This window comes from Canis lupus, chromosome 12 (genome assembly GCF_011100685.1).
Source record: "Canis lupus familiaris isolate Mischka breed German Shepherd chromosome 12, alternate assembly UU_Cfam_GSD_1.0, whole genome shotgun sequence".
In the NCBI taxonomy this organism is placed as follows: Eukaryota; Metazoa; Chordata; class Mammalia; order Carnivora; family Canidae; genus Canis; species Canis lupus.
In genome coordinates this window covers 9,365,329-9,378,276 of record NC_049233.1, presented here as the reverse complement: position 1 = coordinate 9,378,276, position 12,948 = coordinate 9,365,329, and positions in this window count along the sequence as shown.

Genomic DNA, 12,948 nt, shown 5'->3' with positions numbered 1-12,948 from the left:
AATGGTGTCATTGGATTCCCACCTATTCCCAATGCAATGACCTTATTCTACTTTGGTCTTTCTGTCTTCTTTCTTAGTTCAAGTCTTAAGTTGCATTCTTTCTACTTGGTCAGAACATATGCCATTTGCAAATTATCTTCCACCTTTGTCCCTGATCCTTGTTTAATGTTTAGATCTACGTGCTCTAAATATACCTTAAATACACTACACACTCACCATCATTCTTTTGCCAAAAGATGCCCCCAACCAGTCATCTCTTGATTAGACGGAGTTTATCCTCTAGCAGGTTATCTAAGAAGGGCTCATGTTTACAGAATTCTCACTCTTTGCATATATAGTTTTTCAATAGCCTTGATAATTGAATGATAGCTATGCATCAGAGAGTGTCCTTGACTCACAACGTATTTCCTTTCTTCTGAAAATAATCCTCCATTTTTGCCCTGCGTTGCAGGTTGCTCTTAAATATCCTCATGCCAATAGTATTTGAATACTTTTGTAGGTATTATGACTAGTGTCTGAAGGCCTTGAGTAGTGCTTCTTTGTCTTTAATAATTGTATAGGCTTTGTCTCTGAGTTGATCATTCTCCATTTTTCCAAGCTCATAGTTGACCTTTACATAAATTCAGGTTTTCTCCTATTTCCATAAAGAGTTCTTGAATTCTGCTTTTAAAATATTAGTTCTACTCCATCGTTCCCTCCAGTTTTTAGGGACACTAATGTTCCTGAACATGGGAGAAGGGGTGAGATATAATAGAAAAGTGAAGGTACTGGTTTGAGATGGGAGCACAGATAGTTCATTTACTACAATGGGCAAAAAAGGAGAGTGTGGACATGGATGCTAACAGGTGGTGTCTAAGGAAGCACACTTCTAATTGCTTTGGTTTTCTCGGTGATAAGGAAGCAAGAATACAGCTAACTCTCTAATTCTCCCCACCTGAAAAAAAGGATGGAGACAAGTAGTGCATTTTTCCAAATTTAGATTTGTGGTCTGAATGTGAATCATTTACCAAAATTTGTGAACTATGTTTCAGAAGGAGCTCTACCCAGTGGAGCACCCACAGCTGTTTCTTTCTTGGGTTTGTTCATGTCCAGAGGCATTGAAAGCAGCACTGATAAAGGATGTGAATGGAGGGAGAAGCAGATCTTTACCAGGAATCTGGAGGATTGTCTGTAACAGGTGTGAACACCTGCCCTGTAGTGCATCAGGAGCAGTGAGAGAAAGACACGGGGACATGGGCTTTGAGTGAGTACAAGAAAGAACTTTAAGGGGCTGGGTAAGGCTGTTGTGTGAGGCAGTGAATCCTCTTTCCTAGGGAGTATTCCTTAAGTGGCTTAACATCATGATGTCGGGATATTGGCTTGGAGATCCCTGGGTCAGCAGGATGATTGCCAAAGAGTCTCCAGAGAAACTCCAAGTTGACTATTCACTTTCTCTCTTTATCAGCCCCTTCATGTCAACAGCTCTTGTCCACTCTACCTTCGACATATATTCAGAACACAACCATTTCTAACTTCCTCCATCTGATTGCCCCCGCACCAATAAATACATGGTTTTCTCTCTCTGAATTATTTTAATAGTCTTCTAGAGGATTTCTCTGCTTCCTTCTTGGCCTCTACCCCCCTACCCCAATCTATTCCAAAAACAGCAGTCAGACTGATCCCATTAAATTATAAGTCAGATAATGTCACTCCTCTGTGTCAAATTCCACATTTCCCCAAGTCCTAACAATGGCCTTCATGGTCACATGTGATCTTTCCCATGGCCCTCTGCCCCAGCCAACCTTTGACCTCATCCTCAACTGCATGCCTCCTTGCCCTGTGCTCCCTTATGTGGGCCTCTGGTTATTCCTCAGACATACCACACATGCTCTCTCTGCCCTCAGAGAGCCTTGGCAATTTCTTCTTCCTGGAATACTTCTGCCTGAAATATTTAGAGAGCTCACTTTTTTTCTACTTTCTCCTTACATTTCATTACCTATTCAAAGAAGCTCTGCCCGTCCACCCTTTGTAAAGAAGCATTCCCATCCTTTTGCATTCCTTTATTTTGCACAATAGTTTTATCACCTACATATTATATATTTAATTATTTGTTTATATTCTGACTGCTTTGTCTGGCAGTGGCTTTGTCTATTTTTCATTGCTAAACTCTCAGTGTCTAGAAGGGGCCTAGCACAGACAGCACTGGTGCTCAAGAAATGTTTAAGAGAATGAATAAGTGAATAGGTGTGATTGTGTTTTCATGAGGAATAGGACAATGTGACAGTCAGCCAGGACTTGTCTCCTTCCTCTTGGAGGCAAGAGAAGGACCAAGGCTTTTATAACTCGACAAGGCTTTAAAATCTTATTATGTTCCAGTTCTCGGTAGGATGCAGTAAACACGTGGCCACCTCCCTCACGGGGTATAGAACCTGGACAGAGTACCTGGTGCAGCTATGTGAAGTCTCTGAACAGTAAGTACTTGCAAGTGGACTGGGGGCTGGGGGAACCAGGAGTCCAAGGACCACCAAACTGGTTGTGAGTGGGGCATATTTTGTACTTGAGGCTCTGCTGAGCAGAGCCTGAACTTAGCATAGCCTGAAACCTGAAGTCAGCACTTGGTGTAGACAGAAAGACACAGAAGAAACCTTCTGGTTTCTTCTGGTTCTGGTTCTGGTCAGAGCAGTGAAATTGGGAACTCCTATAAGGCAGGGAGGGCATGGGTGGGGGGATGGGGATCCTTGATTTTTTTCCTTTCACTTTTCTCCACTTTTGTGTCTCAGCCATCAGGGAGTCCATGGTAGGAGCAGAAGTGGTGGCAAACATGGCTGTCAATGTAAAAAGGCAGGGGCAAGGTCTCTCAGCAAGGGAAGCCTCTATTCTGTCACATGAAACCAGTCAAAAAGCCTGGACCCAGAACCCACCACCATCCCACATAGATATTTCATGTCCAGGACCTGCCCATCACCCCACCTAAGCCCTGGCCTCTTCAGATGAGGATCTGGGCTGGCACACTGGACTAGAGTACAAAGCCGGGAGCTAATGAGCCATCGGTCTTCTAAAAACTGTCATGGTCAAATACCCACCATTTGCTTTGACGTGGTTGGAACTGGAGGGTATTATGCTGAGTGAAATAAGTCAACTGGAGAAGGACAAACATTATATGGTCTCATTCATTTGGGGAATATAAAAAATAGTGAAAGGGAATAAAGGGGAAAGGAGAAAAAATGAGTGGGAAATATCAGGGAGGGAGACAGAACATGAGAGACTCCTAACTCTGGGAAATGAACTAGGGGTGGTGGAAGGGGAGGTGGGTGGGGGGTGGGGGTGACTGGGTGACGAGCACTGGGTGTTATTCTATATGTTGGCAAATTGAACACCAATAAAAAATAAATTTATAAAATAAATAAATAAATAAATAAATAAATAAATTTATAAAATAAATAAATAAATAAAAAATAAAAATAAAAACTGTCATGGTCTCTGAGTCAGCCATGATAGCTTGAATATGGAAAGTGGGGTGGGTAAAGCTAGAGCCCAGGGGGAGGAGACAGAGGAGGAGCTCTGAGATCTGACCTTACGGAATGTTTTTTTTTTTTAATTTTATTTATTTATTCATGAGAGATACACAGAGAGAGGCAGAGACACAGGCAGAGGGAGAAGCACAAGCAGGCCTCATGCAGGGAGCCCGACGTGGGACTCAATCCTGGGTCTCCAGGATCCCGCCCTGGGCTGAAGGCAGCACTAAACCGCTGAGCCACCCGGGCTGCCCTTTACAAAATGTTTCAAGAGCACTGGATGGGCCAAGCCATGGCATCTGTGATGAAAGATGGCAGCCCAGGAGCTAACCTGACTTGATCGCTCAGAGGCTGCATAAAAAGGAAGGTTCTTAGCAGTGTAAAAGGGGCGAGTGGGGCAGGGAGGGACTTGTGTTTCTTTACACAGCTCCCACTAAGCACTTTTATGCCCTGTGCCAGTTAATCCTCACTAAGCCTGTGACATGGGATAGGACACCTATTTTCCAGGGGAACAAGCTGGAAGATTTACAGTCCTGGCAAATTGACAAGGCTGAGTAAGCCTTCCATAAACACATTTGCCTCCATTGGAATTGATATGAATGGAACCCAGAAAATTCCTTAATTTTCCTTAAAATTCCTTAATTTCCCAGAAAATTCCTTAATTTTTTCCTTAAACTGTTGAATCTCAACACATGGGCCATGAACTTTAGAAGGCAGAAGCCAGCGACAGTGTGAGGGAGATGAAGAAATCAAAACAGTTCACCTCAAGTGGTTTGCTGCATACAAGACACCCTGCTCAGTATCATGAGAAATGAAAGAGTACCAGCCATGCCCCTGGGGTCTCCATGGGTCTCCCTGGAGGAACTTATCTCTGGTTGATCAAAGACTGGTGGGCTTTCCACTCATCTCCCTTGGCCTCTCTGTCTCTGAGGAATGTGCTGCCAGTCATAGATGGACTGGCCAGAGTTCCAGGCGGGCCATGGTAGCCCTCTCAGCCAGGAGAATTCATGGCGCTCTCAAGGTTCTCAGGCCTGCAGGAATCACTTATCCGAGAAAGTAACTAAGGGGAAGAGATTTGTTCTGAGTCCAACTAGGAATCACTTAAGACAGTCTGCTGTTTCTGAGGAACAAACCCCAGCTTTCGGGTTCTGGGGTGATGGTCCTGTGGGCTCACTGGGGAGAGCATGCAGAGCATGACTCAGGGCAGTGGGCCGGGGGCAACATTTTTCTTCAGAGGCCCATGCCGAGGGGGCCGCTTGTCTCTTCATGAGTGAGTGGCCTCTGTTCTTTAATTGGGAAATGACAATAAGGAGAGATCTAGCTCAGGGGGCTGTGTATTTATAAGCTGAGAAGTACAGAGTTATTAAATACATCACACACAGAACTGGGGAAACGGAAGTGCTAACAGCTTCCTTTATATTAATTATGTGTGCCACTGAGCACAGTGTCATCAACTGCTTCATATTCACAATACTATTCAGCATGTTGGATTTCAGAATCACTAGATGGGCGCAGTCAGAGTCTCGGAGGCCATCCAGCTTAGACTCCCTTATCTGATACTAGAATTCTCCGGCTACTCTTCATGCCAAGGAACACTGATATTATCTTGAGTAGTAATGAGCATGCAGTAATGAGCAGAGTCCATCTGGAGCCTGGAGGACGGCTTCCCGTGCCCCTCCCCCTCCACGCAGCCTGAGCCATCGGATCCGTTCTTGCCCTCTTGGATGCCTGAGTGCAGGCAGATTCAGCACCCAGCCTGGTCTGTGGGTCACCATCCGAATAGGAAAAGCTGCTCTGGATGAAGACGTGGCCTGGGAAACATGCTGTGGCCTCTGCTGTCCTCTCAGCCCAGTGTTGAGGGAAGAAGGAAGGGTAGGCAGGCCCAGGGTGTGAGGGTGTCAGAGTGGCCCAATTCCCCAGGCCCAGAAGGCCCAGCAGGGAATGAGCCCAGCTGTCCCAGTTATAAACTAAAAGACCTCAAAGAGCTGTTGGTATCACCCTGGAGCTACACGTGACAACACAGGGGGGCCAAGTCCCTGTGAATCCCAAATCCCCCACTGCGATGCGGATCACACCACTGCCACATGCATCTGTTACCTCAGAGTCCTGCTTTCCCACAGTTCTGGGCATAATCGCTAAGAAGCCACACCAGAGTGGAACACTGCCACACCGGCCCCCAGCCTTGCCCAGTACTTGGCACTGGTGGAAGGTCCCATTCCCTCATCTTAACAGAATTTCCACCACAAAAAGTGAGGATGCCCAAGAAGGCGATCCCACTCCTTTGAAGGGCCACTGCTCTGGGGGCATTGAAGCCACACAGCAGGCGGCCACTGCTGAAAGGGGAAGTGGGAGTCCCCCAGGCAGCCATGGGCCAAGCCCCCTCCCCTTTGATTCTTACCTTATCTCTCTCCCAAGTTCAGTCTGCCTGGATGGGGTGGAAGGTAAATAGACAGCAGTCAATTTCATCCCCTAGACACAGCTGAAGCAGTAAGGAATAAGATATAAAAAGGCCCAGGACCCCTGGGTGGTTCAGTGGTTAAGTGTCTGCCTTTGGCTTAGGTCATGATCCTGAGGTCCTGGGATCGAGTCCCACATCGGGCTCCCTGCAGGAAGCCTGCTTCTCCTTCTGCCTATGTCTCTGGCCCTCTCCCTGAATCTCTCATGAATTAATAAGTAAACTCTCAAATATATATATATATTTGTCCCTTAAAGAAACCTGTTCAACCCAGCCTGCTGCCCTCAGCTGTGGGTGAAGCAGGTGTTCTGGGTGAAGCTTCAAGGCATGCCACAGGGGTGCCAGGGCACTGGGACCAGGGTGCAGGAGCTTGTCCACTCCCAGAACTTCAGGTCACATGGTTGTAAGTGGAGGTTGGAGCTGAGCTATGGGACAGGACAGGGAAGGGAAGAAGTGGAGGTGGGATGGTGGGAAGAGGCCTGCAGCTGTCCCTTCTGAGCAGTCCTGAGGATCTTCACCAGAGAAATGAGGAGGAGCTGGGGCTCTGCTGCCTACTTGAAGAAGGGGACCCTACAGCATGGGATGTAGAGGGGCCCCAGGTCCTTTGAGCAGGTCCTTTCCTGGGAAACCGTTGCTCAGCAGCATAGGGAGGAAAGAGCCTGGGAAGGGTGGATGGTGGCTCTCCACAACTGGGAACAGCAGCTTTTCCACATCCATCTCTCTGAGGGAGGTGCTCTTCTGCTCTGTGTTCTTCTGTGGGCTCTGATTCCTGTGAAAGAAGATGATGATCAGGGGACACCTGGAAGGCAGGTGACAGCAGGGACAGCCACGGATGCAGGCTCCGTGTGAGGCCCAGCCCATCTCCCTGTCCCCTAGTGAGGCTGCCACCAGATTCGGTCTCTCCCCAGAAATACCAGGTGGGTGTGCTCTTTTGAACATTTTAAAGGAGAGGAAACGGCAGATCAGAGAGGTCTGGTCTGCGTGTTTGGTCCTGGTTCCTCCTAAACATAGATGGGAGCCCCTGGCCCTGCAGAGGAGATCTCCTGCCCCCAGGTCTGAAGTTTGGTCCAGCCCAAGCCCACCTGTCACGGTGGGAAGGGAAGTAAGAAACAGAACTAAGTAGGAAACCACAGAACCACATCCCGTAAACCCCAGTGGGGAGTCAGCCTCAGGCTCAGGCTGGGGGCTGGCCGGGCAGTTCCACCAGGCTAGTTCTCGTCCTTGGAGTCCAGCACCCTCCCACCACCTGCAGGTGGGGACCCCTCAGGAAGGGGGAATGGCATCCTTCCACAGGAGATAAGACACACAGGTAAAGGGAGAAACGAGGGCAGAAATGCAAGGATGAGCCCGCGGAAAGGGGAGGAGGCTCAAGGAAGGCTTTGGGGGTAGCCCTGCTAACTGGCCATCCCTGCCTCGATGGGAACACCCAAGGTCAAGCCCACAGGTACCAGAAGGCTCCAGGGACCATGAAGATAAGGGGGGGTTAGGGGAAGGGCACCACAGTTCCAATGGCCGTGGATCCACTGAGCCCCAGCCTGTGAGACCAGATGGTGCTGGTGTGACTGGGTGGCCCAGGGCTGTGGCAGAGGTTCCAGTGGAAGTAGGCAAGGAGAAGACTGCTGTCTTGGGTAGTTCAAGCTGGTAGGAAACAATCACAACAAATTTTGGCCACTTTTAGGTAATGCCAACTTATGTTTTCCAAAAAGAGTTAAGGAAGAAAGAGAAAGTAAGTATGGCAATTAACGCTCACACATCTTTGTTGTTTGGGTTGATGCCATGTGCTGGGTGCTCTGCTGTGGTATCTCACTCCATCCTCACAATTATCTGAAGGGGGCATGGCTGTCCCATTTTATAGATGAGGTCCCTGTGCTGGAAGGTTATTGATAGTCCTCTGATAAGGAGACTCTCAAGCCCCAGATTGGGCACCCTCCAGACTGCCCCTTCATCTAGCTTCCTACCTCTGGCCAAGGCTTCATAGCTTCCTGAGAGTCCAGGGGCAACATCGCATGGGGTGGGGGTACCAGGAGCTCCAGGGACCAGAACTGACAAAGAATGAGTGCGTGGGGCATGTTGGCAGTTGTAACAGGAGGGATTTTAGAGACAGGCACCCTGGTTTTCCTAAATGTCTCAGGGTGGGCTCCTTCTGCCTTCTGCCCTGCAGAGCTTTGCCCAGCCCTTTCCATTCTGTGTGCTACTCTGGAGGTCTTCACATGGAAGCAGAGGCTTTGGAGATCTTGCAGGCCAGTGAGGACTCATCCTGCCCCGTGTCACCAGTGCCAGCTAGAGTATGCCCCTACCTACATCTCCAAGCTCTGCTCTGTGAGGACATCATACTTAACTTTGTGGTCTCTAACCATGAAGGGGGTGGGTATTCTGCTACTCTGACTATATGGATCAACACACACACACACACACACACACGGAATTGGAGCAGCCTTGAAATTAGTAAGACCTGAGTGCCATAGAACAAGGGTCATATACATTAGAGTTTGGTGGTACCTCAACCACCATAGACCACACACGGTGCACAATCCTGCATTTCCTAAATACCTCTTGTCAGAGTGGCATGTCCAAGTTCAGGCCAGGCCAGAACATTCATAAGCTTGAGGTCCCTCCTCCCATCTCGTTGTCAGGGCAAAGATGGCATCCCCTCCCCTGCAGATGGGTTCCGACCTGTGAAAGATAAGGTGAGGGCCAGGGAGCCTGGGTGAAAAGGGAGCCCCTGAACCCTGCTTGATCTCAGACCTGCCTCAACGGTGCCCCATGTCTGGCCCAGCTATATTTAGCAAGCTCAACTCTGTAACTAGAGCGACCGGGTCACCCCAACCCCCTCCCCTTCTGAGGACTCTGCAGGGGCCAGTTTCTCACACCTTTTAATCAAGTCTTCCATTTCTCCAGGCAACCAACACAAAAGGCCTGGACCAGGTGGTGGAGATGCTCTGGCTCCTACACAGAGGTTCTATTTTCTGTTCTGCATTCTTCCAGGCTGGGTAATTATGGATCTGTCCTTAGAGACATTCTGTTTCTTAGCATTGGCTGTTAGAAAGCCCATCTATGTTAAGCCGGTCTTGCCACTTGTATCTGGTGTTACACTGCAGAGTACTCTATCACAGACACGCGGCTGTCTGTGCCCATGTGAATCCACTCGAGTGCACACTCTAGCATATGGACAGAGTCTGTGAATGCATGTGTGTGGAGGGACATTGTTATGTGACCAGAGTGCTCATCGATCAATAGTTAGGTACCCACTATGTGCCAGGCCAAGGTGGTCTGGGTGCCGGGCACACTGCCATCAATGATGGCTTCATCTGGGGTTTACATTTTAGTGGCAGAAATGGTAAACCCTAAAGTCAGATCATTTCAGGGGGTGAACGATGCTGAAGGAAATAAGCAGATCGATGCTACAGAATGAAAGGTGCAGTGGTCTAGCTATGGGTAGCTACTTTGGATAGGGCTGTCAAGCTACCCTCTCCAGGGAGGCATGAAGGTCTGGAGGTCAAGCATTCCAGGCAGAGGGAACAGCAAAGACAGGAGTCCTAGAAAGGGATGAGTGTGGTAGAGGTAATGACAGTACTTGACAGGTAATGACAACTCCTTTAGGGAGTTGTGATGATCCAATGAGTTAACAGAGGTAAAGGGCTTCCAACAATGCCTACCTCATAGCACATAGGTGTTCTTTTCAATAAGTGTTTGCTATTATGAGCAGCCTTGTTTTTATTACAAAAAAAAAAGGAGCTAAGGTTTCAAGAGATGGACATTTGTCTACTGGGACAAGTTCTGGTCTGGAAATTAGGGGAGACCTGAGCCTTACTTTTTGTTCTGTCTTCAAGTCCCTTGGTGTCCAGTTCCTCTAAGTGGGTTCCAGGGCAGTCTTGTGGGGCCCAGCTAAGCAGTTGGCATGGCAGTAACCTCTAAGGTTTCATAAGAAGATAAGATTTTTACCAGAAAAGGAGTTCAGACCTCATCAGGAGAGTGCCATAGGCAAGCTAAACCTCGAAGGATACACCAGTCACCTGAAGCAGGGACAGGAGGCAAAGCAAAGAAATGAGAGGGGGTAGGCATGGGGCTGGGGGGGATTGGAGAGAAGGGCTGGCTTTCCAGAAGCCATCTTTACCGGTCCAGACATCGGCAGGCACTATGGGGGTGGCTGGGATGAAGGCCCAAGGTCAGGTTGGCACTGGGCTTTTCATCTTTTAAATGAGGGAGTTGGTTGAGATGATTAATAAGCTCTTTCAAGACACTCCTCTCAAAACATCCATGGGAGGCTGAACTGCTGGGGGGCTAAGAGGGTATAAAGAGAGCATCCTTTGAGTGTAATGAGCCCTGGGTCTGTAGTAGTCTTGGGACACACTGTTTGGTTTCCTTTTTGCTAGCTGGGGGTGGAGAAGAAATTAATGTTTATAGTCCTGGGCTAGGGTTCCACTCTGTGATCAGACCTCGAAGGTATGTGTTGCCAGCCAGCTCTGGGGAGGACTTCCATTAGAAAGGCCCACCCTTCTCCCCAGCTGGATGAAAAGAAGGCACTGACAAGTTGTGCACATTTACAAACACACACTCACACTTCTATTATGGACAGGTGTTGGAAAATTTACAGGTAAATCAGATTTCTGTAAATGAAATTTTATGTTCATTGCACTTTGGCTGCTTACTGTTTAAAGAAGCCCTGTTGCAAGTCCTTTTATGAAACAAATATCTCTCCTCCCATAGATATCAATGTTCATATTTAGGCTTTCAAGTATGGAAGCCCCTGTCTGTTCAGGTGTGTGTGTGTGTGTGTTTGTGTATGTGTGTGTGTGTGTGTGCATTTGCATTCATTCTGGCACATAAAAGGATCCATGAATAAAAATGTTTTCTTTCTCTCTCAGGCTTTGTTGTGATATGTTGCTGGAAAAAAAGACACACTGTTTAAGCAAAGGGCAGACCCTGAGCAGCTCAGATCTCTATCTGAGTGTGCTCCCCATCCCTTCTGTGTCTGATTGCTGCTCCCCAGGGTAGAACTCATGGGCCCACCTCAGGGCAAGGCACAGAGGGAACTTAATAACTTGGGGAAAATGGAAAATCTGTCTGCTGCCTGGAATGGGGCGGGGCAGGGGAGGCAGTTGTGGGAAGCATAGAAGAGGTAATGGGGAATTCTAGAATTCACATACAAGATTGCATGCTACGATCAATGGTTCATCAGGAAATACCCAGGGAGCCACCATTATATTTGCTTTCTGCGTGTCTGCAGGACCAGGGCAGTGGCCCTAACAGTTGTGTATTTCAGTGCTCCAAAGAGGGGCTTTACTTCCCCCTGGTAAATCCAAGGCACCTTCCTGGGCTTCACGTCTTATCTCACCACCCCACGCCTCTGACTTCTGCATGGGGAAGGGTCCCCTTCACTCCCCAGCCTTCTGCAGGCTGGCATGGGGAGGGGCCCAGGAGCCTCCAGAAAGACTCTCCTTCATCATTTATTAATGGTCCCTGGCCTCTTCCCTGAGATAATTAGGGTTGGGATATTTTCATATCATGCAGTTAATTGCCATCTGCACTGCTTAACAAGTGAGGGCAGTGGGTAGTAATCTGGAGGCCCACCCAGGATGGGACATGAGTCACGGTGTTGGCTGCCACAGCCTTAGGGCGAGGGAGGGGAGGCAGGGAGCCCACACTGGGACGTGGGAGGTGCCGGACTCACAGTTCACAGGGAAAGTGTTAAGAACCAGGCTTCTCCTTCAGGAGCAGGAGCGAGAGATGAGATCCTGGCAGAAAGCTAGGTTCTCACCACAACAGACACCCACAGGATGTCCCAGGAGCTGCCTCAAGATCATATAGATTTGGGATCAGAAGTCCTGAGATCTAGCCCTTGGTTCCCTGAAGCAAAGTCTGAGCTGGGGATTCCTGTGTGTGTGTGTGTGTGTGTGTGTGTGTGTGTGTGTGTGTGTCTTGTTGAGGGAGCAAGAGAAGACTGGAAAAGAGAAATCTAGGCCAAGATGCCACTTGAGCCAACATCTTGCCTGAGCCTGATCCCTCAGGGAACTCTGGAACCTGAGTGGCCCCTTGGAATTTGTTCTTAAGACAAAGGGGCCAGCTTTGATGTTCTGACACCAGTGTCGTTGGCAAAAGGCTATTGGGGCGGCAAAGCATGTGACACAGCTCCCAAGGAAGTGGCTTCTATCTTGCCAAGTAAAGACAACCCATCAGAGAAGGCATAATTAGGAGCCATTAGCAACCAACACACCAGTAGCTAGGTGATGGAGATGTGGCGATAGAGATCTGACCCAGCCTTCCAAGCCGGAAGACCACAGACATCTAATCTTTGAGGCCCAGTTCCTGCCCATGTGGAAGAGGATCCACAGCCCTCTGGGGCTCTCTCACAGTGCAGAAGGGTGGTGTGGAGGGCATCTTATAGCTGCCATGTGCCATCTATGTACCTGCAGGTAACACTATTCTGTGAAGAAGAGCGTGGATCCAGCTCTGAGTGTGGCTGGAGAGCACAGATTGGTGCTTGTCTGGATTTCTAAGGCTTCCCTCATCACCCTATGGCCTGGCCTGGGTGCCTTCCATTAGACAAACACTCCTTTGGGAAGTCATAATCCTTTGGGATAATTTACAGAGAAAGCAGAGAGGGGCAAATTTTTGGTCCTCAATCATGAACACCAATGTGAGTAAGAATCCTTCCTAGGCCATCTTAGACTAGAATCGGGGAGAGGGATGAGGGCTGAGCCAATGGCCATTGAGGCGACTTCCCTCATCTATCTGGGGCAGGCTGACTTGTAGGCTAGAAGGGGCTGAGCATTCAGGCTGGTGACACTCTTCTCCTCAGGGAGGACAGTGAGTACACAGGAAGCCTTCCCTCCCTGCCCCACTCAACCCCTCTTTCCCTATGCCTTGCCCCAGCTCATAGGAAAAAGGGGCTCCCTGCCAGAGGTGGCTTCTGTGCCATAAGCCAGAAGGAGAGGTAATTACTGGGGGAGGTGGTGCAAGAAGCAAGAGGAAAGCCCTCTCTCCATTGTGGCTACTGGG